This window comes from Sebastes umbrosus, chromosome 13 (assembly GCF_015220745.1).
Source record: "Sebastes umbrosus isolate fSebUmb1 chromosome 13, fSebUmb1.pri, whole genome shotgun sequence".
Lineage (NCBI taxonomy): Eukaryota > Metazoa > Chordata > Actinopteri > Perciformes > Sebastidae > Sebastes > Sebastes umbrosus.
This window is the reverse complement of record NC_051281.1, coordinates 18,671,072-18,698,860: the sequence shown is the minus strand read 5'-3', so window position 1 is coordinate 18,698,860 and position 27,789 is coordinate 18,671,072. Positions and strand designations below refer to the sequence as shown.

At 39.6% G+C, this 27,789-nt stretch overlaps 1 long non-coding RNA gene and 1 pseudogene across 1 annotated transcript; one reads left to right on the top strand and one right to left on the bottom strand.

The window, feature by feature from the left end:
• The first annotated feature begins 269 nt into the window (after positions 1-269).
• Positions 270-23,658, top strand: LOC119500050. Its single transcript, XR_005209513.1, has 5 exons — positions 270-280; positions 13,867-13,872; positions 14,237-14,245; positions 17,931-17,943; positions 23,378-23,658. It is a non-coding gene; the product is annotated as an uncharacterized LOC119500050 (long non-coding RNA).
• Positions 10,411-27,789, bottom strand: LOC119500049 (annotated as a pseudogene).

The following is a 27,789-nucleotide window of genomic DNA, read 5'->3' as shown; positions in this document are numbered from 1 at the left end:
CTGCGATTCAACTCCAGGCCTAGATGTCCGACCTTCTCTCAAAATTTGAAATTCATTAGGCTGCAATCTTTTGTTTTTTTAAATTAAACCTGCAGTAGGCAGAACGTTTTTGGCATCATTGGGCAAAATTTCCATAATAACCTTTAAGCATATTGTAATTCAAGTGCTCTGAGAGAAAACTAGACTTCTGCACCTCCTCATGGCTCTGTTTTCAGGCTTTAGAAAATCTAGCCTGTGACGGGAGACTTTGGCCAATCACAGGTCATTTCAGAGAGAGAGCGTTCCTATTGGCTGTGCTCCGGCTGGTGGGCGGTGCTTAGTATTTGGCTACCGGGTCACAAAAATTCTCATTTTGCAGCTAAACAGTACACTACAAGATGTTTCTGAAAACATTTGAGGAGAGATAGGCATTACAGTAACAGAATATTGATTCATATTTGATCTGTGCTGTCTAGTTTGACCGTTTGATCAGAGTTCACGAGTGATTGACAGCTGCTCATAAGACGGCAAGACTCCAGCTTGGCTCTGATTGGTTGTTTTCTTCCGGTCTGTGAAATCTTGCAGATGCCATTAGGCACAGAGGCACATGATTTTTTTCAGATTACCTGTCTAATGCACTACTATCAGGATATAGTGACTGTTTTATAAAAATAACTTTTTTTTAAAATCAAATTTGCTCCATTTCTACCCAATGACAAAAAAATGACAACAGTATCTAACAACATCCACAACAGACTCAAATAGAAAAACACAGAACAGGAACAAATGCTAAAAAAACGCATTTGACAAAATCCCACAGCCAAATAAAACCTGACCTCACCTGAAGTCACATGCACATAGATGAAACTGTGTTTGTTTTCCATATATGTTAGATGCTTCACACTGGTAGAGACCATTCAGGTCAGAGGTCATGCTCACAAACTGTAGCGTTGCACCCTCTGCGCTGACACCAGGCTTAGGCAACGACTGGCCGTCTCTGAAACAGACAAACAAGTTGAGACAGAATTGATTGAAATCCTGATTAAACACTGACGGCGTGAGCAGATTCGTGCCACATAGAAAATAAAGACTTTTTTAAGTTAACACTACCAGACCAGAGAAGGGGTGTTCGGAGGAGATGATACAGTATTTACAGTGATCTGTACAAGCGAAGGTGAAGGTGAATGAGCCTGACGGGAAGGGAAGAGAGGAAGATGTCAGAAAATGAGGAGCTTCACATTAAAAGACTTAAAACCATATGTCAGAAAAATGTTGAGTTACGCCAAAAGTTGAATGAATTTCAATTATTAGTTCTTAATTTGTTCTCTTGAAGGGTACGTTTGTTGCTGTTCTGTCTCAGACCTTGTTGTGTTGGTTCCCTTCTGCCTACCAGCACCTCTAAAGCTTCATCGGCAGATGGAGTTACAATAGGTCAATGCCTAACCTTAACCCTCTCGAGAGAGTTTTGAAACTTGAGGGTTACCTTTTAGACGTGATCAGAATAAAACTTCTACTTTGCTGACACAAGAATCCTGTATTAACTCCACAATCTTCCCCCGCACCAGAGCTCTTTTTACCAGGACATGATGTTCAGCTTCATTTCAGGTACTTGTACTTTACTTGAGCATTTACATTTTATGCTACTTTACACTTATACTTCACAAAAAGTTAGCAGTATTTTTTACTCCACTATATTTATTTGATAGCTGGACGTTAATTTACAAATTAGGATTTTACATGAAATACAGAAAGTATTACAAAATATTTAGCTTTTTTATTAAACTGATAAAATCCTAATTACATATTGATGCATTAGAGATAATAACTTAATAAAATGCAGGAATTTGTAAGCATTTAAACATTATGGTATTGATTATTTTACTTCAGTAAAAGATCAGAATGCACTGGCTGTCATAGAGACCTGATACTTTATAATATAATATTGTTTTTGTATGTTTCCTACAAAGACCTCTCCCAGTCCCCACCCATCACCAGTGGAAATTACGCACTTGCTCATAATCGTTGATGGCTCCAAATAAGGCTCTCATCACAGAGCTTTAAATGCAGTGAAGCTGTTCTTCTTAGAGAAGCATTTGATCCATCCCGAGCTCCATGACCCCCAGGGCACTTTTGGTTGACATCCTAAATAACAGAAAGGCAAAGTCCCTCCCCTTCCAGTGGGTGGTGGAATTTCTGATAAACAAGTTAACTCAATAGGAAGGAAGTGGCCTCAGAGCTGTTGATGTCTTACACAGACGGTTTATTGAAGCTTGATCAAGGAGCAATTGTCAGGTCTCCAGCCTTGAGTTGCTCTCTGTGAATCACAACTCTGCCCTTCCTCCCTGGTGCTCAGTGTCTTACCTTTATCATGTTCCTCTGGCATCTCTGACCCTGGTTGCCCCAGCGACTGGCTCTATGGTCCCTACTACAGACACAGCTGTACAGATAACGGTGGCTCCCCTAGACAGGACTCCAACCCAATAATGTCAACAGAGGGACACTCTGAGAAACACTCTGACCTCCCGACCAAGGAGAGAGGAATTAATAGAAAATTCCATCACATGGTGGATCACATGGGACCTTATTTTGGAAAAAATATGTACGGTAGTCAACGGAGAGAAACAAATCATTTTTTGATCCCGTTTGAATTGTGCCATGAATCACACATATGACGTTTGTCAATTTAAAACATAATTTTGCAAGTCAAGAAAGTCACAGTTGGTCGTGGGTTTGTCGTCATTTAGTTTTGTGTGAAACCGCTCAGTGAACTACATCTCTCGTCTCGCACAACCAACGTCACCAACACGAGCTAGCTTGCTAACTTAGCTATGACACACGAGACACATGAGAGGGAGAGCAGGACGAAAACACAAAACACACACGGCAACTAACATTCGCGTTTTCACGTCGGCCACCGTAGTTCTCCTACACGCTTGGCACACGGGAGAAATTGCACTTGGTTGCAATCCGCAACCTCACCGCTCCAAGTCACAAGACCCTGCGCACTGCATCTTTAAGACTGCTGCCTGTAATTAGTGACTCATGTAAAAGAGGTGCTGGGAGTTTACACAACAAGAAAGCATCCAGACTTTAAAGCGGTTGTGGAAAACAAGCCAGCAGGTTAAGAAAACCGCCCTTGGCAATTATGTGCTGTCGTTGCATCTATGGAATTCGCTGTGTCTGTTTGTGCATGAGCTCTTGAGAGCAGAGTACTGTAGCTGTTGGAACTCTGCCTGACTGGTTGGCCACACCTGACTAAGATAAACCAGCCCACAACTTTGGACAGAAAGCCAAACAGTGGAATGCTGTGGAATCATTGGGTCATTTCAGGTGTTACATCCTGCCCTCGACTACCGATGGGTGACTTCACAAAACAAGCTTGAAACAATGCTGCCATTGTCTAAATGAAATTGCCATTTCCATTTCATATGAGCTGGTATCTCAAACCCATTTTGGCAAATTCCAGTCTTGCTTTTTTATGATTTGGTGTCCTCCTCGGTCGTCTTCCATTAAGTCCACTTTGGCTCAAACAGCGACGGATGGTGCGATCTGACACTGATGTACCTTGACCTTGGCGTTCACCTCTAATCTCTTTGGAAGTTGTTCTGGGCTCTTTGGTTACCATTCGTATTATCCGTCTCTTCAATTTGTCATCAATTTTCCTCCTGCGGCCACGTCCAGGGAGGTTGGCTACAGTCCCACGGACCTTAAACTTCTGAATAATATGTGCAGCTGTAGTCACAGGAACATCAAGCTGCTTGGAGATGGTCTTATAGCCTTTCCCTTTAACATGAAGGTCTATAATGTTCTTTCTGATCTCCTGAGGCAACTCTCTCCTTAGCTTTCTGTGGTCCATGTTCAGTGTGGTACACACCATGATACCAAACAGCACAGTGACTACTTTTCACCCTTTAAATAGGCAGACTGACTGATTAAAAGTTTGAAGACACCTGTGATGCTAATTACAGGACACACCTTAGTTTAACATGTCCCTATGGTCACATTATTTTACATCTTTTCTAGGGGTACCATCATTTTTGTCCAGGCCAGTTTCATTAGTTTGTTTTTTAAAATGATTCTGTTGAACCACAATTCAAAAACAATAGCTGATTTTCATTAGTTAATTTTCAGTGAATTTTTATTTATTATTACTTTTGTCAGTTTCAAGTTATTTCAGTGACCATTGTGGGTTTTTATTTCTTTAACGGAAGGGTACCAACAATTTTGCCTACGTGTGTATAAACACAATTGGCCAAAACGCTCTGTAGAGCTGAGGGGAACTAGAGGAGGGTGATAATTCTCTGTAGGTTTGTCACTATGAGCGGCACCTTTCACATTACACATCTGATCCATTCTAAAAAAATAAAAATATTGATTAGTGCAGCTTTAAACTGAGAGCAGCTGTATTAACCGTTTGTGGTTATACATGTAGACTGTCAAAGATTATGGACTAAAAATAACCAACAACCAACCGTCATATAGCGAGTAACATCCTTTGAATAAATTGCAGTGATGCAGTCGATAATGGTGGGGGACCCAATATGTGTCATCATAAGACCTTTAGTTGAGTTTTTGATTATAGGCCTACTGGTTTAAAGTATAATCATGTGAAATTATAGTCATGCAAATTGGGAATGCAGTTCCAGTAAAGCAGGGGTGCCCAATACGTCGATCGCGATCTACCGGTCGATCGCAAAGGTAGTGTGGGTAGATCGCATGGCATTAAAAAAAAAAAATTTTTTTTTTAAAATAGACGTCAGCCAACAAATTGCAACACTGTTTCACCTGAACTCATCTGGAGTGGAGGATGAGATTTTGACACTACAAGCTGACATTCAGCTTAAGTCCAGGGCTCATGGACAGTTCTGGAACTTACTCACAGAGGAAAAGTACCCCAACATGAGGAAATGTGCTACCTCCTTGACTGCATTATTCGGCTCCACTTATTTATGCGAGTCAGCCTTTTCCCACATGAAGATTATTAAGTCCAAATACCGTTCCACCTTGACTGATGATCATTTGGAAGTGTGCTTGAGGCTGGCTATCAGCAGCTACTGTCCGGACTATGCATCTCTGGCTGATTCCATTCAGTGCAAGTCATCAGAGTAAGGTAATGACAAAAAATGTACAGAGTTATATTGTACAATATGGGTTCATGCAGTTATGCAAGGTACACCAACATATATTGTACATATAAAGAATACTCAATATATTTATAAATAAATATATGTTTTGCATTTTTATAGTAGGTAGATCATTTTGACTTTGTCATTTTATAAGTAGCTCGCATGCTGAAAAAGTGTGTGCACCCCTGCAGTAAAGGGTAAACTGCTGCTTCAAGTAATTCAGTTCACCAGTTTGAAAAGTGAATACAAGCAAAGAAAACTGTTGACAAAATAATTGATAAGGATGCGACAAAGAAAGAGAATTGAGGAGCAGCTAAGCTTCAACAGCTCAAGAGTATACATCAAGAAGAGCTCAGATTATTTGTGAATGTTTGTAAAGAAGTTTACAGGGGTACTCCAGTCATTTAGTATTGCACTCACAAGAGACAGAGGATTAATAATATATCCTGACATAGTATCTAGTTGTATCTAGTAGGTCAAACTCCATAACACTGGATCCTAGACTTTCCATAATGCAACTCAATAGCATCTTCCATTACCCTGCCTGACTCCTACTGTTTCTTTAAAACACCACAACTGCAGGCTTTCTGTTAAAGATATTAAAGGTAGAGTATTTGTCTTTGTAGAGGGTCCCAATTTTGTTTATATTACACACCCCCGCAAGGACACACATCCACACACTTGGCAGCATAAGGGTTGTGCAATTTACATCCTGCCTTTGGTTTCCAATGTTCTGCTGATTGACAGCTGGTGGCGTTGATGTGCCTGGAAACGCACCAATGCGCCAAATAAGGCATTGAAGAAGAAGACTGCTAGGGTAAACATGAACGTTTACAACGCAGGATTTAAAATGAAGAAAAATTTGGGCTTCGTTTGTTGAAATCAATGATTGTAGTGATCACAGTTAACTCAAAAGAACTTATATTGATAAGAAGTGAAAGTCAATTGGTGGTTCCATTGCAACATCAGCGTCTACAGCAGCACAGCTACGCTTCTGCCATTTTGGACTGAAGGCCACTGCTGTATTATCAAAGGGTGCCAGTAAAATGTCCTCCTAAAAAGTGCTGTACAAAAGTAAAACAAAATTATTTCTATTCTATGGTCATATATTTAATGTCTCTATCGAAACGGCCTGTTGTTGCCTACTGAAGCTTTAAGTGTTTGTACTAGGAGGTTGATTTACATAAAAAAAAAGAATCCCCAAATTTACAGATGTCTCTTTATACATCTATGGCCACGGACTCATTGACGTTTTCAGTCCAAAATGACGGCAGCGCAATCTAGTGGCGGTTGTCACAAAAAAGCATCAAAGTTTCATCTCTTTGCCTCTATACTCTTTGGTAACTCTTTCAATGTGCGTATGAACATGTGTGTATTGTATTAAGACAGACTTGAAACAAATCTGAATCTACCCTTTAATAGAGTGTGTAATGAATGTTTTTTGATCACTGTTTGTGTCACATCACTTTTCTATTCACAAGACCTTAAAAATACTTAAAGCTGAACTACTTATAAATGTTATTTTTAATGTTTAACTTTTAAGTTTTAAGTCCAAATACACAAGACTCACCTAGAGTTACAGGTAAGTATAGAAATCATTTCCTGTTCCACAACACAGGGTATTTTTGTTTCCGTGGGACTGGCCTTGTGGCAGCTGCTATTTCCATCCATCACGGTCCTAACTGGGTCATGAACAGACTACAGTCTGTTCTACTACTTTACCTTAACTGTGGCTGTGCATATTTGTTCAGTCGATCCTGAATGCTGTGTGTGTACTATTCTGGCACTGTTCAACTAACCAACATTGTGTGCATGTGTACAATCTGTAAATATAGAATTACTTGAGGCATCCGTAATGTTTATTTAACTTTAATTACAATGAAGACAAAAGTAAACAAGCTGAACACTTCTGCTACCAACAAAAGAGATACAACAGTATGAGAACTACCGCTTCAACTACTACTAGTAACTAACAGCATAATAAAGACAATATTAAAATATTAAAGAAAGAAATGTTCAACAGAAACAGTAGCTGAAACGGTAAAAAAAAAACAGACGGAGTGATTTAATGCTTTAGGATAAAAAAAAATAAGCTGCCTTTCTGAAAGAAAAAACCTTTGAAATGCAAACTGTCTAACTGGGCCACATTTCTTTAACTACACACACATATTGGATATGATTTATTATAAAGTAAAAACGGCCTGATATAGGGACTACGTTTTAATGCGAGATTGAAAGAGTGCTCCACTGATTTAGTCTTACACTCCCATAACTGACTCACCATCAAGGATCAGACGAAATCTGAGATATCGCCTTTTTATTCCATACATTATTAATAATCAAAACCTGGTGCCTACGTTACCCACAATGCAACTTAACTAGCGACAGTTCAGTTGGAGCTTTGAGTGTGTTATACTAGCAGCGGCCAATATAGACTCAAGCAGAGATGAGGGGCTCACTTCTTTCCAACTCAACCCCCAGATTTTTTTTTTTTTTTTCCATTTTCAAACTTCAAGTTTTCCGACCCAACTGACACCAACTCAAGTGACATCACTTTAGGCAATTTATCAGACTTCACTCAGCGCTCTCAGGAGCCACACAAAGCTTTATACAACTTTTTCCACATTTATGCAGTAGTACACCACAACATTTGCAAACATGTAAACATTATTTTATTGACAAAGTTGAACCCAATGAAATGTTTTTTTATGCGCATTTAGTTGCTCATTATGTACCTTAATATAAAGGATTCCTTATAGTTTCAATTCTTTGACATGTCTTCAGATGTATTTTTTACATTTTTTTTGTACTATAGAAAGCATTATGATTTACTTTTAGTAATGAAATGTGCTATATAAATAAACTGGCTTTGCCTTGCTTTGATTAGGTGAAAAGCAGCCAGCTGTTTACCTAACTGTTGCACACACAAATTTACAATGTCAGTAGAAATAAGCACACATTGCATTTTGGGGTTTATTCATCGAAATACACATCTTATATACTAATATGGACAAGATGGAAAATTGGCTATGTGATGCCACTTAATGTGTGGTATGGTAGTTGTGTGTGTGTGTGTGTGTGTAAAAGTGAGAGAGTAAAGGCGTGTGAAAGACAGAGGGGGGATAAGGCACATTTGATTCATCGTTTTGTCCCCGCAAAGCTTTCTCATCTTGACCTTTCACTTCATCTCTATTTGTGAAGTGATTAAAGGGTTTTACACAAGTAGCACATACGGTACGACAGTTTGGTGAGTTTTATTAGGGGAATTGGGGAAAAGGATATTAAAATATATCTGTATATTGGCAAGAATCTAGCGATACGATACATATGATGATACGGGGTTACGATTCAATATATTGTCATATAATGCGATACTGTAAGTAAGACAATATATTTCGATTTTTTAATCTAATTTTAGTAAAACTGTCATAGTATAAAGAACACACTACCATATGCATCAAATCTGAGTAAAAAAAGTTAACTTTTTTATGCAATCAGAACAGGAAGGGATCTGCATTTGCATTTATGTCAGTCTCTGTAACATCCAGCATCATAGCACTACTTTTAGCGGGCACATACACCGAGAGGACACATCTCTTTGCAAGTGGAATAAGTATTGACTGAGTTAATGTTTGTATGTTAACTATTAAATCAAAATTGATCAAAATTGAGAATCAATACAGTATCACAAAACACAATATTGTTGTTATTCCAGTTTTTCGATATTTTCTTACACCCCTAGTAACAAGTGAAATAGAGGAGTGATGCGGTTCTGATGTGACTCCTGAGAGAGCGAGGTTAGTGTGTTGCTTTGAGGCGGTTGTTTACCGTCTTGCCATGTTGTCATTGATTAAAGGGGACCTTTATGCTTTTTCCCTTTCCTTTAGTGTGTATAGTTTTTTGTGTACATGTAAAAGGTCTGCAAGGTCCACACCAAAGGGAGTTACTGTTCCTGAACTGCCTGAAACAGCTTGCTTGAAGTCCTGGCTTTTATTCCGTAACGTGGTGATGTCACCAAGTCACATAGTTGTGAGATGTGTGAAATGTCTCGACAGCCATTAGATAGATTGCAATAACATTTGGTACCGGCATTCAAGGTCCCCAGAGGATGTATCCTTCTAATTTTAGTCGTCCCCCTTAACATTTCCTCTAGTGCTATTAGCAGGGTGAGATTTTTGGTTCAGAGTGAATTAGATTGATTGAAAACGTAATAACTTGTTCAGCCTAAGTAACCTCTAATTTTTAGCCATGCTAGCACCATGGCTTTAAGGATTTCAATGTCAGCCAGTCGAACATTTTATACTTTGTGTTTAATGGTAATTATCAAATATTAGCATGTTAACCAGCTAAAGTAAGATGGTGAATATGGCAAACATTACGTCCTAAACAACAGCATATTAACACTGTGATTGTGATCACGTTAGCATACTGACATTAGTACATTAATTACGTGCTCACAGAGCTGCTAGCATGGCTGTAGACTCTTAGCTAAATTGCTTAGCTCTAACACACACACAGGTTTTGCAGTACTGAGTTACCCGGATGTTTGTTTCTTCCTCAGATCAGTTAGCAAAGTTGTTGACATACAGAAACAAGAGAGTAACAGGAAGTGTGCAGTGCATTTTGGAGATAGCGATGCAGCGCAACTTTTTCCCTTTTATAGGAGTAATGTTTTTCTGCAGCGTTTGTAACGTGGAACTTCATTTTGATCTTCACTGAACATCTGATATAATAATAATAATAAAAAAAACACGTCATAAAATCCTTATTTGCTGACTCTCAGTTCAGTCTGTCCTGGTGTGTTTACCCATAACTCAAAATACAGCAGGTGACAGGAGGTAACACTGATGATGGAAAGATAAAAGCCTGCTAGGCTGACTAAAGCAAAGTACCACGTGTGGTAAGTGATTACGCACATACTGTACACTGCTCTAAAAGGAATTTCAAAATAGGCCATACTATATATGTCTTAGTAGATATAGTACTTGAAGAATATTCCAACTAATACTTTTTTGGTGTGTTTAATGTAATTTTAACTTCAGAGCATCGTGCACATTGACATCGCTGGTAAGTAGCTTGCTGGAATAAATAATGGTAGTGATATAAGTCTTATAATAATAAGAAAGATGTGTCAGACATATCAGCAGGTAAAGACTGATTTTAAACGCTGTAGCGAGAATATTTACAGTATACTGTGACACAATAAATATCATTAAAGTCCAATGCGGTTAAGTGGACAAGTATAAATCCAGCATTGTATAAATATGCATGTTATGCCGTTCAGGAAATAATTAATGAGAAAATGTAATGGAAAACTGAGAAAATGGAATGACACTTTAGAAATATAGACTAAAATCTGAAAATATGGAAAGAAACATAATATGGAAACATGAAATTAGACGGACACCATATTCGTAAATCGTTAAGCATGTGGTGGATCATTTCTATACTTTTCATCCAGGTTTCTATATCACTGAATTAATTTAATAATAGGGAGAATCAGAATTAACTAATTTACAGACTATTCATGAAACAGATAAACAACAGTTGACATACAAAGACAACACACCTGCACAAAGATAAAGTGTGTGTTGTTTGTCCGTTCATTATAGATTTAGATATACAGTTTTATTCTATGGTGGCCCAGAGAGTTGAATGCACTGCAAACAACTCTTAAGATGAGATACACACCACAAATGATGCAGCAGTAAAACATAATTTAAGACAATTTTAAAAAATCCCCAATTTAGAAGCACCGCAATTAAAGAAAACACAAGCAAACACTTGTTGCATACTTCTTAATTTGCCTGCGTTTTGTCTATTTGCACGTGTTCCCTTTAGTTGCAGTGTGTTGAGCCTCTGCCACCACAATGTTCTCAGGTATTCAATCCATATTCTCAGGTTTTCTATTTAGGTTTCTCATGAATCATTTCTTGGCCAGTAACCTAGTTGCTTGTGTGCATGCAAACACGCTTCATAATCCTCTGCTGTTATCAGCAGTTAATGCTGTTGGTGGAAACACATGGACAGAACTGAAATATTTTGGCAGCTGTTAATGATAAAGCCGACACAACCGGGTTAATGCCACATCCTAGATAACACTGAAAAGTCTGTTTATCGAACTTCCCTTTCCAGCACAAAGATAACTGATTCTTCGGTTTGTGCTTAACGCTACATGAAGTTTGCAATCTTCATTCCCCGATTGGTTGACTCTGTTGTATAGCATTTGATAGTATTACTGGTAATTCTAGTCGCAGCAGACACTATCCTATAGAGCTGCATTCTGTTCACTAACCAGCTGCGTCAGGATTGACACACGTTAGTAGTGATGACTGTAAACCAGCTGCAGTCAAATGTCTTCCAGTTTGTTGCTTCCATGCATATCAAAGAGGTTCCTAAGGCAAACAATTAAAAACATTTGATTAAAATCAAGCATTTAAGACGTTTATGAACGACACTTAACTAAAAAAAACCCAGCTCTAATAACTTGTTGTTGTTGTACTTCATATTAAGTTAACCCATTTGTGCCCAAAGACTATATTTAGTATGATCAGTAAAAATGCCACAATTTGTTCCGATTGGTCAAAAGTCTTTTGGTATGGACATGGAAAGTATCTAACAGTACAACTTTGAAAATTGCATGAAAGTCACATTTTTATTAAATGGACTGTAGGTAAGTTTTTTACACATATAAACATTTTTCATTGTTTTTATTGCCAATGTGTGAACAGGTTGTAACCTAACCTAAAAAATGACACCTTCCACGACTTTCTGGGTTTCCTCTATCAGCCTGTAGACTGCTTTAGTTTGAAGAATGCGGGCCGTTTTTTTCCCGGGAAATCCAACGGATGTGACGTCATGCACGCTCGCGAGTGCCTTCAGTGTGCAACCATAGCTATCGTTCGGTTAGAAATGGAGTCCGTTAACGCCAATAAACGACCAACCCCCACCACAACTCAGACTCCAACACAAACTCCATGGAAGCAAAAAAAAAACTTATATCTCGTGAAGCCCGTCTTGGAAAACAGGAATGTGACGGACGTCGGGGAAAAACAAGGATCAACATCGACCGGGCCTTCGATTCCTGGAGGGAACTTCGTTTGATTTTGGGTATAACGGACCCCGAGCTCGCAAAACTCCTATTGGACAGGTAAGCTAACATTACTTCAAAGCATGCGAAATATATAATGATATTATGGTTTTAACTGGTTAATGTTGCTAACATTAATCAACATGATGCCTGTCAATCACGTTCAGTCGTGTGGTGTGTGTCGCCTCACTGTTTTGACCGATGCTCGCTCACGTCTATAGCGTGAGCACGAGCAACAGGACGCTGACTGTGGTTTACTTTACAGCCACAGGCCTCACTGTTAACAAGCAATTTCTGATTCTTACATATAGCCCCTTTAATAGGCAAAGTAAGGATTTTGAAAAATTAGGAAAAACTCTAACATTGTGTTTATTAAATGTGCATATGTGTTCATACCTTTGATATTCAACTTGTTATGAGTTCATATATTCCAAATACTTGATTGTGCTCCTTGTAGTTTACAGACATTTTCTTAACATACTATATCTAGTATTTGGGCACATGGGACTACCGTTTTTTCCTAAAATATAATGGAGTCTATTGCATAAACAGTAGTCCCATGTGCCCAAAGACTAGATATAGTATGATAAGAAAAACTCACTTTTCAGCCAAACGGTTTAGAAAAAGTACTTTTTGAGGCACACAGATTTAACTTTGAGGGTAACTAAAAAGAGCCAGCATGCACTCTAACAAATTAAATGTTATGCATTTCCTCTACCTCTGCATGTCGTTCCTATAGGTCTTCTCCTACTCCTCGAGCGTCTACAGGTGGGCCGTACCTTTCTCCACGTCGGTCGTTTATCCTGGATAATGAACCACCAATTAACGAATAACAAAAGATTTCCATAGTATAAACAGTATATGTTCATATACTTAGCAGTAGTACTGTATATTATACTTAAGTGTGTGTAGTACTACTGTACTCTTTACCATGGAAATATCCCTGGTTTATAAAAGTAGAACACTGCAGCGACGACAAAGGCAATCATCAGGAGAAGCAAAATACTAAATAAGGTCCAACAAACACTGCAGGCTCCTGTAGGAAGACAGGACACAAGAAAGAAGAATACAGTTACAGGAAATACTGATATACACTGCCAGTTTATCATCTCGCTAAATTTAATCCCACCTTCAAGTTTATTTTATTCAGTTTTTGACTGAGTGGTGTCTCAGTTCCTCTGGAGACACCACAGGAGCTCTGGGTGAAAACTGGATAAGAAAAAAACTGTTTCTGTGTGTTTCTGAATGCTTTAATGAGCAAAGCAACAGTTTGTCTGGCTCTGTGACCGGTGATTTACTTTTTGATAGCGGAGACAGACTCCAGCATGCACAGTACCAGGGCCCTGATAGCTCATCTAAATGGAATGCAGTCAGTTTAAACATTATCATTCAACACCTGTGCAGCTGAGCTTTTCCTGCTACGACAAGGCAAAATGTCTGCTGTGAAAAGAATCTCTCAACATCATAGCAGGTTTCCTGTGTTTGTGCTTTCTTTCTTAAAGGAGCTCTATATGGAATTCAGAGCTCTTCTATTGCTTCCACACGGCTCTCAACATGGCGACAGCTGAGCCGGCGGCTCGCAGTTAACTACGCTAACAGGGCATACAACGACAATTATACTCCACTATATCTTTACATAACAATTAGTTGTATGCTGCTGTATCAAAGCAGCAGTGGGTAGAAATGGAGCAAATATGATTAAAAAAAGTTATTTTTATATAACGGTCACTATATCCTGACAGTAGTGCATAAGACAGATAATCTGAAAAAAAAATCATGTCTCTGTGTCCTCTGGTGCTCCTAATGGCATCTGCAAGATTTCACAGACCGGAGGAAAACAACCAATCAGAGCCGAGCTAGAGCCTGCCGTCTCTGAGCAGCTGTCAATCACTCGCAAACTCCGATCAAACGGTCAAACTAGGCAGCACTGATCGAATATTAATCCATATTCTGTTACTGTAATGCCTATTTCTCTCTGTTTTCAGGCTTTAGAAAATCTATCCCGTGACGGGAGACTTTGGCAAATCACAGGTCATTTCAGAGAGAGAGCGTTCCTATTGGCTGTGCTCGGGCTGGTGGGCGGTGCTTAGTATTTGGCTACCGAGTCACAAACATTCTCATTTTACAGCTAAACAGTACACTACAAGATGTTTCTGAAAACATTTGAGGAGAGATAGGCATTACAGTAACAGAATATTGATTCATATTTGATCAGTGCTGTCTAGTTTGACCGTTTGATCAGAGTTCACGAGTGATTGACAGCTGCTCATAAGACGGCAAGACTCCAGCTTGGCTCTGATTGGTTGTTTTCTTCCAGTCTGTGAAATCTTGCAGATGCCATTAGGCACAGAGGCACATGATTTTTTTCAGATTCCCTGTCTCATGCACTACTGTCAGGATATAGTGACCGTTTTATAAAAATAACGTTTTTAAATCAAATTTGCTCCATTTCTACCCACTGACAAAAAAATGACAACAGTATCTAACAACATCCACAACAGACTCAAATAGAAAAACACCGAACAGGAACAAATGCTAAAAAAACGCATTTGACAAAACCCCACAGCCAAATAAAACCTGACCTCACCTGGAGCATTGTGCACATAGATGGAACTGCGTTGTTTTCCATATATGTTAGATGCTTCACACTGGTAGAGACCATTCAGGTCAGAGGTCATGCTCACAAACTGTAGCGTTGCACCCTCTGCGCTGACACCAAGCTTAGGCAACGACTGGCCGTCTCTGAAACAGACAAACAAGGCTCAGTTAAATAAAGACTTAAAACCATAGGTCAGAAAAATGTTGAGTTACGCCAAAAGTTGAATGAATTTCAATTATTAGTTCTTAATTTGTTCTCTTGAAGGGTACGTTTGTTGCTGTTCTGTCTCAGACCTTGTTGTGTTGGTTCCCTTCTGCCTACCAGCACCTCTAAAGCTTCATCGGCAGATGGAGTTACAATAGGCCAATGCCTAACCTTAACCCTCTCGAGAGAGTTTTGAAACTTGTGGGTTACCTTTTAGACGTGATCAGAATAAAACTTCTACTTTGCTGACACAAGAATCCTGTATTAACTCCACAATCTTCCCCCGCACCAGAGCTCTTTTTACCAGGACATGATGTTCAGCTTCATTTCAGGTACTTGTACTTTACTTGAGCATTTACATTTTATGCTACTTTACACTTATACTTCAAAAAAAGTCAGCAGTATTTTTTACTCAACTATATTTATTTGACAGTTGGAGGTTAATTTACAAATTAAGATTTTACATAAAATACAGAAAGTATTAAAAAATATTTAGCTTTTTTATTGAACTGATAAAATGCTAATTACATATTGATGCATCAGAGATAATAACTTAATAAAATGTAGGACTTTTATTTGTAAGCATTTAAACATTGTGGTATTGATTATTTTACTTCAGTAAAAGATCAGAATGCACTGGCTGTCAATAGGTATATTAGTCTGATCTGTTTTAATTGGTCTTATCTGATTTTTTAAAAATCATATAGTTTAAATATGTCCTAACTTTCATTTTGAAATACACAAATGTTATGAAAATCACTCTAAAAAAGAAGTAATTATGCAAAATCTCCAGATAATGATCTTCAACGATAATGATCTGAGTGGCCATTCCTCTTACAACTCTAATGCAGCCGCATTGGCCAAATGACTCTTTTCTTGCAGCTACTGGACCATTGATCTGCCTTGGTTTCTCAGGGGATGACCACTGGGAGAGGCAGGAATTATTCATTATTATTATTAGTTCAGTGTGTCTATTCATGTGTAGTCTTTAGTCTTCGCTCTGCTGTTTAGCTATATTTTTAGATACAAACAAGTGTGTATAAAATAAATTGAAACAGAAAGCTTACAGGCTTCTCAGACGTGTCTAAATGTTCAAATATAGAAAGAGGGTTGCAGTTTGTGCTTCCTGTTTTTGGTATGTACACAGTTAACAATATCCCCACTGTAAGTCAATAATAGCTCATAAAAAGGCAGGGCTAATGACTTTTATTGGTAGAACATATGGTGCCTGTCTGACTGGACTGTGAGCTTCCCTTTTTTTAACCAGTTATTACCTCCGCCAAGGCCGAAGGCCTAGGAAGGGGGTGGCGATCCGGATCATGATCCGGATTCAGGAATTTTTTTAAGGATTCCGATCAGCATGAGCATTACAACCACAGGGTATAACTCATGCACAGTTTAACTGATGACGCCTTGATGCGGCGTGACCCCGCCTTCTTTCTTCTGCGAGCAGAGAGATACATGTGTGGATGTGTGTGCGGGAACTGCTGGCCGTCCGCGGTGAAAAAGAAAAAAGCGGTAGATGACAGGATGAGAGACAACGTAGTGTAACGTTATACTGACATAACAAGGCTGCTGAATGAGAGAGGCATCCGCCGATACGTTACACAGAAACACACCGTGTTAATAATAAGCCGACCACCTCACAGTACTGCAAGCTGTGAGCTGTGATCTGTTTTTAAATTCAGAAACCTGGAGGGAGGTCATTCTAGTGTAATTATTAATAATTATTCTGGATAAGGTCTGTGCTGAAAAGCAGCAAACTGAAATCTTAAATTTAAAGAAATTACATTTTAAGTAAGTGTGTTTTCTCTAGTTCTCTGTGATAGTCTTTGTGTCAATAAATGTGAATATATCATATATTCTCAAATATGGCCATGTGTTTTACAGTTGTGTTTTGTTTGGTGATTTCAGCGATGATTTGATGATTTGATGATTTGATTGATTTGACTGATTTACAAAAACAAGCTGTAAATGTTGATACGGACGTTCGTTCAAGTTGTGTTCCAATCACACAGATTTTCTGCGAACACCTGCAAGGTCCTCTTCACGGAGTCCGCCATGTTTCTTCAGTAGCCCAGAACGGACAAACCAAACCCAGTTAACTTTTCCTGCTTGGGCCGGAATCAATAATGTTACTCGCTGCTGTCGCTCTCTCTCTCTTGATTCACCACTCACTTCCCACGTACACACACACACTATGCACTGGTTCTGCTCCAAATGACCTTCGCTACTCTTACAACAACTGACTCCAGAGAACGCCATTCGCGTTTTTGCATTGGCCACCGTAGCTCTCCTACACGCTTGGCACACGGGAGAAGTTGTAATCTGTAACCTCACCACTAGATACCGCCATATCCCACACACTGCATCTTTAAATAAATATTGTGGTCTGAAGTTAACTTTTTAAAATTCACTTTCAATGCCATTATAACTGTTCTGTTGTGTTATACATCTCTAGAATTTCACAGAATTAATGAGCCAAAATTACAAAAGCTTTTCATCAGAGTAACATCGGAGCACTTACAAATGGTGGTTCATTGCAACTGCACCTATAATCCAAAATGTAATTTGAGAACACACATTTCAAATTCATTTGTCTAATAGAACCACTCTTTCACCGTTGTACAAAAGAGAAATATTGTTTGGTTAAGAATGTTTCCATTGAAACCGGTTTATTCAAACTACTTTACCTGCTCCAGTTGATATTTGCTTTTGGGTTGGCCTCCGTCACACATTCAAATGAGAGTTCGGATCTTTTAATGATGTTCACTTCAACGGGTGGGACTGCAAGAAACAGGGAGAGAGAATGAGCGGTGTTATTTCTGTAACTGAGAAAATACTAATAACAGTATATCAGAATAATATTTATCACGCCACGTTTGGATCCCATCTGTACCGATACAGACTTTTTATTACTTTTGGATTAGAGAGCTTGAAAAAAGGTATTTTTTGTTACTTGCGATCTTGTTAAATAACAATAAACTCACCAAGGGGTAGCATGAAGTACATGCACATGCACACAGACACGTCGGAGTGGCCTTCATGTACCATTTCTGTCTCCGCTATTCATATCTACTTTAATTACTAGAATTACAGGACAGAGTGGCACCATAGAAATGTAATATAAAGCTTCCATACTTTTTTCATTAGGCCAACAAAAAGAAATTATACCTCCAAAAGTAGGCTACATACAAGAGAAAACAATGCACATTCAAAAATACAGTTACAGTTTTGTAGCAACAAAGCCACTGATGTATAAAGACTGGATACACCGTTGGAGGCGGGCGCACGGTCATTCTCAATGCTCAGTGGCGCATGAAGCCAAAATGGCTTGACTGCTGAGTGATAAATTACCCGGATCATCCGGATCTTCCGCATCCATTGGGCAGTCCAGCCTCAGACTAGGGCTCAAACACATAAACAGAGGAAGAGAAATAACTCTGGATTCTGCTATTGTACATTTTACAACTTTTTGGACCTAATGATTTAAATAAGGGCTATTCAATTGTTCATACTGGGAAGTTGATTTACCTCAAAAAAAATTATCCGCTGATTTATGGACGTTTCTTTCCCAATGTAAGTCTATAGGAAAAAGTTTTTTGCACCCAATGGCATCACATCACAGACACGGAAGTTGTAGAACTGCCATTTGGCCACTACGAACATTTTCTTCAAAGCCCGGCCCTCTTCCTGTGGACTTGAACAAAGCTGAAATAAACAAGCCTGAGGACCCGCCTCAGATTTCAAGGGTTTCCCGTGTGACCCCCAGGCCAACCCCCTGAAACTCACTGGTTTCTTAAAGCTGCAGTAGGCAGTATGTTTTTGGCATCATTGGGCAAAAGTTCCATAATAACCTTTCAGCATATTGTAATTCAAGTGTTCTGAGAGATAACTAGACTTCTGCACCTCCTCATGGCTCTGTTTTCAGGCTTTAAAAAAATCTAGCTGTGACGGAAGACTTTGACCAATCACAGGTCATTTCAGAGAGAGAGAGAGCGTTCCTATTGGCTGTGTTCCTTCAAGAGATTTCAACATGGTTGCTGCCTCGCAAACTTTCTCATTTTACAGCTAAACCTTGCACTACAAGATGATTCTGAAAACATTTGAGGCGAGAAATAGGCATTAACGTAACATAATATTGATTCATATTTGATCAGCGCTGCCTAGTTTGACCGTTTGGTAGGAGTTTGCGAGTGATTGACAGCCGGCTCTCATAAAAGGCAGATGGACGGCAGACCTCAGATCAGCTCTGACTGCTTGTTTTCCTCTGGTCTGTGAAATCCTGCAGATGCCGTTAGGAGCACCGGAGGACACAGAGGCAAAAGATTTTTTACAGGTTACCTGTTTCATGTAATACTGTCAGGATATAGCGACAGTTTCATAAAAATAATATTTTTTTAATCATATTCGCTCCAATCTCACCTACTTCGGCTTTAACTGCTGCTACAGGAATGACAAATCTGTCGGTTTGTGACTAAACATTATAGTGAAAGAGTAAATCAAGGTCAAGGTCATACATCACAGCTGCTTCAACAGCTGACAATAGAAAGCTGAAACTGTATCCAGGATTCTGCAGACAGCGTTGTCTCTAGCTCGGCTTTATGACATGGAAATGTTGGGCGAAACAACTGAGGAGTGTTTTGTTTGTATTGAGAGCTGGAGGGAAATTCCATCAGCAACAAGAGAAGCTACTGTGTATCACCTGATAACTAAGGCTCCATCTGTGCTAAACAAGACAGCTGCTTTCTTCAGCTGCAAAACTGTTGTTTCTTCCTACTTAGGCTGTGTGGGCATATTTGTTGTGTTACTGGCATTGAGCGGTCATCTCGGTTACTGCGTTGTTTACGTTTTCTTTTTTCTGCTTTGGCAACCAAATTACACCGAGTAGTTTTTGAAAAACATGTTATTCTTTTTTTTTGTATTTATCCTTGTTGTGTAACCGGGTTTCTTAATTTTCTTAATTATTGTATTATTTTTTCCTCATGTAACAAAATAATCTAAACTCAAAGGTTCACTTATTAGTTTTCAGAGCAAAGTGTGACACCTTGAAATAAAATATCCTTGAATTATTACAACTAGTGCAGTGCCAATTTGTGGCGTGGCCACTCGGGAACGTGTGCCTGTTCGGAGTGGGCTGAATACTTGGCCCCAAGGAAGTGCTGAAATCCCTCATTGTTCGCTGACTCCAGGGAAGTGACGAAGAGTTCGGTTGTAACACTAGTATATCCAACTTCCAGCAGCAAAAGTGAATTACGGTCTGCCCACTGTGGACGACCTGCTCAATTCAGTCTGCAGAGCCCTGAAGCCCCACCCCTGCTGCTGAACTTTTTACTTCCACTGAACTGTTCTCGAAGATGAACTTCCATGCTTCAATTCTTGCTATTATCGTAAGGCGTTTTCCCACTTGGGTGGATGACAGAGGAATTTCATGGTTGTGTTTGTCAAAAGAATCTGGGTGTGGGACAGAAGAAAATGATGCAACTCCATTCAGTGGTTTGGGGTTTACCTCCAGTTAGCTCTGTTATGTACAGTTCCTTGCAGCCTGGACCACGTGGGAAATCTAACCGCTCAAAAAACTGCAGCTGATTAAATTGATAGTTGAACACATTATCAGCCATTATACAGTACTAGGGCGGTGCTGGTTCGGAGCGCCTGCCTGTCTGGAACGGGGAGATAGCTTGACTCAGTGTTTTAGTTCCGGTGCTTTGCATGGAGCTGACATCTCTGAAGCTCTGTACCCCGCTGTTACCTGGCAAAGGTGGTGGTATCGGTGACACGGAGGTCCGTGTGCACCGCCGGTACAGTAACCTTAAATTTTGATGTTAATAAAATGTACCCGAATTCACGAATATGTAGGATATTACTACTGACATTCATGTAATATTACGTCACAATGTTTGCTGTATTAGCCATGTGTTTACTCCGTTGCATATAGAGCGGGGGAAGTGAGATCCGATCACAAGTGGTCACTTTTGACACATGTAGAGACACGTTCTAATGCCAGGTGTGAATAAGCGTACTTGTGATCGAATTACCCAAGAACAGGGCCAAAGAGCCGCGGCAGTCTGCAGAGTCCTGAAGCCCCGTTTCTGCAGAGAGCGCTGTTCGCTTGTTTATTCAAAGTTTGTTAATATTGACAGGTCGCATGTCCCAATTGCACCAACTTCCACACTGCACGTACTTTGGTCCCCAGCAATACACCCGCCATGTGCGAAGTAGATCGGATGAGCGGATCTCGATATATGCTTAAGACATATGGAAAGACAGACAGAGATTCTTCGCTTTATAGTTACAGTAGGTTAGATAGTTAGAGGTTTCATTTAGGCATTCCATTATAAAAATACTCTCTGGCAGAACTGATAACTACAATGCCTAATAGGAAGCTTTTCAAATGAGAAGTGATATGCCACACTTTTCTTTCACTTTTCACAGATGTGTTATAGATAGCAAGCAGCTGTGCAAGCATGAATGCATATTATGAAACTGATCCACATCCAAGACTCTGTGAAAAACCTGCAGTAATCAGTTTTTCTGGTTTGAGGCTGGAGAAACCCATCTGAACTCAAGGACCTTAACTTTGCTCCAGATGCTAGCAAAAATACCAAACCCCTGTGGAATGTCTGCTACTGTATGGCTCTGCGAAATTAGCAGTGTTGTTGCAGTAGCAGCTCTCAAGCTGCCAGTAAGTGGCCGAGCAAAATGCGTTCTCATGTTAAAGAGAACTAGCTAGCTTCTAATACTCAATAACATGAGAAAGCATTTTGCTCGGTCACTTCCTGGCATCACCATGCCCTTTATCTTTATTCTAGTTGTTGTCCTAATCTTTGTCCTGACCCTTGTCTTTCTTGTCTTGTTTAGAAACACAAAGCAACAGTATTGTGTCACAAAACCACGAGACAAGGGAAGAGGTTATGATAGCAGGGATGTCACAAGGCAATCTGCAACTTCTGTACAGCTGTTAAGAAGCCTTAAGAGTACACAACAAAAGAAACAAATGTGTTGTACAAACAAGCATTATTTTAACAGACAGAAAGCGCTCTACTTCTGTAAACTAGTGCCTTTTATTTTATGCTTTTACTGCTTTTATTTATTTGTTTTATTTTATTCTAACTACACCGAGAGAGAAGCCTTGTGAAATTTAATTGTACCTGAGTATAGCGACAACAAAGATCATTCTACTCTATTCTTATTATTGAAGTATTAGTGAATGAGTCTCCCTGAGTCTCCTGTTAGCCTTGTTTAGGGATGCACCGATACCGATACCGATACCAATACCGATACCGATACCGATACAGGGCCGATACTGACTCAAATAGCTGGATCGGGTATTAGTGACAGTGGGGCCGATTTATTCACTTCAATTCTGTTTATATACTATATATATTATAAACTGGAATTTTAATTCCTGTTTAAGTTTTGATCAACTTGTTGCTGCATTAAAAAGGTTTACGCTTGAATTGTAATTCCTGTTAATTTTGAAGATTTTTTGAGGAGTTTGAAGAGTTTGGTAATGGAAGGACTTAACACTGCAATGCAAAATAAAGCACAAGACAGTGGTAGTTTTGCATCTAGGAAACAACTACGACATGTACTTGGGCTTGATTACATTGTTTTCTATTGGAGCGTCCTAAATGGCCGTGAGCAACACGGCGCTGCACAGCGCGGCGCAACGTTATTTGAACTTCTGTCAGACACACTGTTCCTATTTTTTCCTTTCACTCCCATTGAGAGCGCCGCAACATGAACGGCTGATTAGTTTAGATAAAATGAGCCGAGAAAACCGGGTCAGTTGTCCTGGATGTAAATGAAGATATTAACCTGATTACTGACACTTTTAGCACACGCATTGACGCTCACAGTTATATGCTTAGTGTTCATTAGTGAAACTTTATTACGAGCTGTCAAAAAATATAACAGCAACCTCACTAATGGTTAAAATAAAACACGAACACACAGCGCAATGAGACAACTATGGAAACTTTGGGAAATATGAGCCCTCACTACAATATTTCAGTAAGAAGCCTCTTTTTGATCCGCTCCGTTTGCGTGTTGTAGTTTTTTTTTAATTTATTTTTTAAAGGTCTCATATTATGCTCATTTCCAGGGTCATAAATGTATTTTAATGTTGCACTAGAACATTTTCACATGCTGCAATGTTCAAAAAACCCTTTATTCTTCTCATACTGCAGCCTGAGTCTGCCTGCCTCAGAGCCTAAAACAGCCTCTGTCTGAAAACCCCTGATTCACAGCCTGTCTCCTCCCACTCTGCTCTGATTGGTCAGCGTTTTCTGTCAATCAAACGTCCTCAACAACACAGCGCTCACAGTCTGAGTGCAGGGAGAGAGAAGCAGAAGAGTAAAATAAACTACTTTAAAGTTTATAAACCAGAAACTTCACCCAGCGCACATTACCGGAGGAATCTGATCAGAAATCGGCAACAAATGATGAACATCTGCAGTCCAGATTCCAGGTTTTCCTGATGGTTTTACTCAGGTAAATAATGCTATTTATATCTCTGTTAGTTAGCTCAGTGTTTACCTCATGCATCAACTCTGTAAACCGTAAACACACACTCTGTTTTACGTCTGTCTTTACAGGTCCATCTGTGAGAAATGACCGACAGAATCATCCCAGAGGAGAGCAGACAGCTGAGAGCAGATAGCTGAGAGCAGATAGCTGAGAGCAGATAGCTGAGAGCAGACAGCTGAGAGCAGACAGCTGAGAGCAGACAGCTGAGAGCAGATAGCTGAGAGCAGATAGCTGAGAGCAGACAGCTGAGAGCAGATAGCTGTGAGCAGATGGGAGATACAGAGCTACATGCTACCGCTATGAGACGGTGTGTAAACACAGCGACCATCGGAGTGGAAAATAGAAGATGTGAAACAGTAGTCAGTTCATTATTTCTGGTAAAAGACACCTGATAAATGTATGGAAGATCAGAGTAATGTATTAGTTACTGTAGGAACTGTCTCTGTGTTACCATGACTACAGACCACCGGAGCTTAGCTTACCGGAGTTTACCAGAGCTGAAAGACTTTCTCCTGTACCATGTCACATAACTAACTAACTAACAGGTGGGATGATTACAAATGCTGTGAATAATTAATATTGTCATCTGTCTACTCAAATAAAGTTTGACTGTGAAACAGAAATGTGTTGTGTTGCTTACAGTCACTACTACATGGACTCTTCTACATGCATGACATCAAATATGTATAATATATAAATATCACCTGTTTAAACATTGTAATTACATGAAGCCTTTGTGAAAGAACATGTTATATTTAGATGATGGGAGTACATGAAGCCTGTTCTGCTGGTTCTTGCAGACTAACAGTAGGAGCTACTTTGCTCAAGTTCGGTTAAGGAGGAGAGACAGTGACGCGCTGTGGGGCGGGGTCAGCTACTGAAGGTTCTGCTCTGGTTCGACCAGGAAACCCTTACATGGCTTGCATTTCTCTAATGACGTCAGAAGAGAAGGAAAAAAAGCAAAGTGATTTTCTACACCCATTTCCGGACAAACGGAGCAGGAGAAAAAGAGAGAGGATGGTCTTTTATGACACTATGGTGACCTGTAGACACACTGGGGACAGATATTGATGTTTAAAAGACATGGAAAAGTGCATTTTGCATTATAGGTGACCTTTAAGTTAGCTCAATAGAAAAAAATGAGAGAAAATTGGCCTACAAATCTGGTGCATTAAAGCACAAGAGAGGACCAAGAGAGTAAAAAGCATCCTGTGCTGCTCTTACATCTGACTTCTTCTACCTGTTTAGATTATTTTGTTCAGTATCGTGGAATAAAAAAATTGACTAATGTTATAACGTTATACAGCAGGCTGAGCAGGGACAACAACTGGTGAGAGAAACATCCACATTTAGTCTTTATTAACTGAAATTGTGGTTATGAAGAAATCAGTCAGACTGTTAGATTAATGTGTTGTTTAACTCCCTGTTTACTGTATCTCGGCACCTGTCTGTGTGCACATTTTGACCCTGGCACGAGCAAGGAGGAGTTATCTATAGCCTACAGCACTTCCTTATTTCACTACAAATACCATTTGGGTCGCAGCTGACTGGAGAAGATTGCTAGATAACAACCTACTTGCCGTTGGCTATATCGTATGTTATTTCCAGTAAATATCACAATATAAAACATATGTTTTCTGTTTAAAAAGTAGGCTACAAACAAGGAAGATAACAACTAACCCATCTTTTAAGTGGTTACATCTCCAGTCTGATATGGAGCACAAGGCTGATATGTACGTGGTTTGTTTACATAACGTAACAGAAGTGCAGATTTAACGTATTCAGTGTGGACAGAGAGCGTCCGTGCGAGCCTGTGCGCATAAAGTGACAGTATGTATACACCTCTCTGTCAGTGTATTTCTTTCAAGAAACATGATAATGTTAAATATACACTTAATAAAGGCTATATGAGGTGAAAAAGAAGTCTAGTTTTCTCTCAGAACACTTGAATCACAATGTGCTGAAAGGTTACCGTGGAATTTTTGCCCAATGATACCAAAAACATTCTGCCTACTGAAGCTTTAATGAAATAAATTAAATAACTGAAAATGAACAAGAATGATCAACTACACAAGTAAGTGATGTAGGGAAGTATTTGTATACCCACAGTAGACCTGTATGGTGAAGGGACGGCTCTCTTCTTTCGACATGGCTGCACTGGTGACGACACACTGGACCACATGGTGGTTGATTTCTCTGGTAGGTACTCCAAACAGCGAGCTGACTGTGGTAGTCGTGCCGTTGGCATGCTGGGTGGAGCTGTTAGTTTCTCTCATTTTTCCTGCCAGAGTACCAGTGAACCACTTCACCTCTGCACGAGGCTTGGAACCAGCAGCCACGCAGGTAACGAGGGAAACCTCTTCATCACCCAAAGTAGGAAGGTTATCCTTCAGGCTCGTGACTGGCGGCACTAGGAGAGTTACAGCACACAAGAAAAGTCAACATACAAGCATGAAGATAAAGACAATTCTCTCTCACACACACACTCTCACTCATTTTTAATACGATACATTATACCGAGCAAGTTTAGAAGTACGTCTGTCTGGACATTTCCTCTGGGAAACCGAGCGAAGATGCACTCGTAGGTGCCTTCATCCATCAGTGTGACATTGGATAACTGCATAGATCCATTGTTGTCACTGAAATTCCCAATGAATTCAAAGCGAGGATCATATCTGTTGACATGTTTCGGTCCAATATTGAGCAAGATGGTATGGAAATTGTCAGGGTGAGGTTTCTTCCGCCATGAGATCTGGGTGAGGGGCTCCGTGGTGTCGATAAGTTTGCATGGTAGGATCGCGGTCCCTCCTTGCACCACGGTTGTGTTTCTTCCAATCACCTGGAGACCTGTAAGGTGCAGAAAATCTCATCAGGATAATCAGATCCCAAGTCAGAAGGCAACAAACACAAGTAAAAACACACATTGATGGAAGCATGAGCATCTGACATGCCTTAGCTGGCAGGAACAATCACAATATCTTTTGCTCTCAGTTTCATCCCTCTGTCCATACTTTCTTTTACTCACTGAAACACTGAATTTTTCAAAAAACAATCCCCAGAATGAATTAATTTCTAAACGCCAGCTTAGTATTTAGTGTAAATTGAGGCTTACATTGCGAAATGATGATGTTATGGAAGCTTAGCCTTAGTTTAGGTGTATTGTCTAAAAGATGGCATGTTCAGACAGAGATAGGTACTGTATGAAAAAGAAAGAGAAGGGCGGCTGGTTAGCTCAGTCGGTAGAGCGAGCGCACATGTATCGCCAAGGCTCAGTTCTAGCAGCGGTGGACCCGGGTTCGAATCCGGCCTGCGGTCCTTTCTCTCTCTCCTCCTTTCCAAAACTCCTATCCACTGTCCTATCAATAAATGCTTAAAAATGCCCCCAAAAAAAATAACTTTAAAAAAAAAGAAAACGGAGGAACAGAAGGTTTTCAAACAGTTCACAAGACAGGACGATATGCAGAGTCAGTATACTTTGATTTAAGATGAAATGGGAGAGGTTGAGCAGGTTCTTTGCCTGAGCACGTGTCTTTGAAGAATATTAAAAGACTTTTGTTTGCTAAACTAAACACTCACCATTACAAACACATCCTTATCTTTACATCTCATGGTGATGTTTCAGTTAGTTTATTTGCTTAATAAATGACTGTTTTTCATTCTGACTGTGTTTGTTGTCACCTGGTTAATTCAGCTGTTGTCAAATAAAAAGGTTACAAGTTCAACCTGTTTCTTTCCTTCTGACACAACTCTGATGTAACACATATTTTTGAACGATTATGAAACTAGTTAAACCTTTCATTTGTTAAGGTCTGCCAAGAAAATATGCCATTATAATGTTGTGAGGAAAATTTGCAAACTAACATTATTTCTGTCTTCATGTCTCTGGTTTGTATTTTACTAGTGTATTGAAATGTCTATTTTTGTTGTATTTGTGTAGCCTACTACCCAGACTCGAGCCTTTCATTAGGATGAAATGGAAGGAATAGGAACCTAGAAGAGAGCATTCATTCAGTCCCTTGCCTAAATAACGTGATGTATCCTACCTTCTATAACTGCGCTCAAGAAGATCAACGTCGGAAACCAATAAAAGCATCGTGGTGCTCCCATGGGTGCTCTTATAGTACATCCATGGGTCCAAAGTTACTCAAAATGCTTCCTCCGTCCGGTCGGTACATCCTTTGCTCCTTGTTTCACTCCTATCAAGCTAGTCTCTACTGTGGAAAACACAAAGTCAATCCTGCCCCCACTATCTAGACATT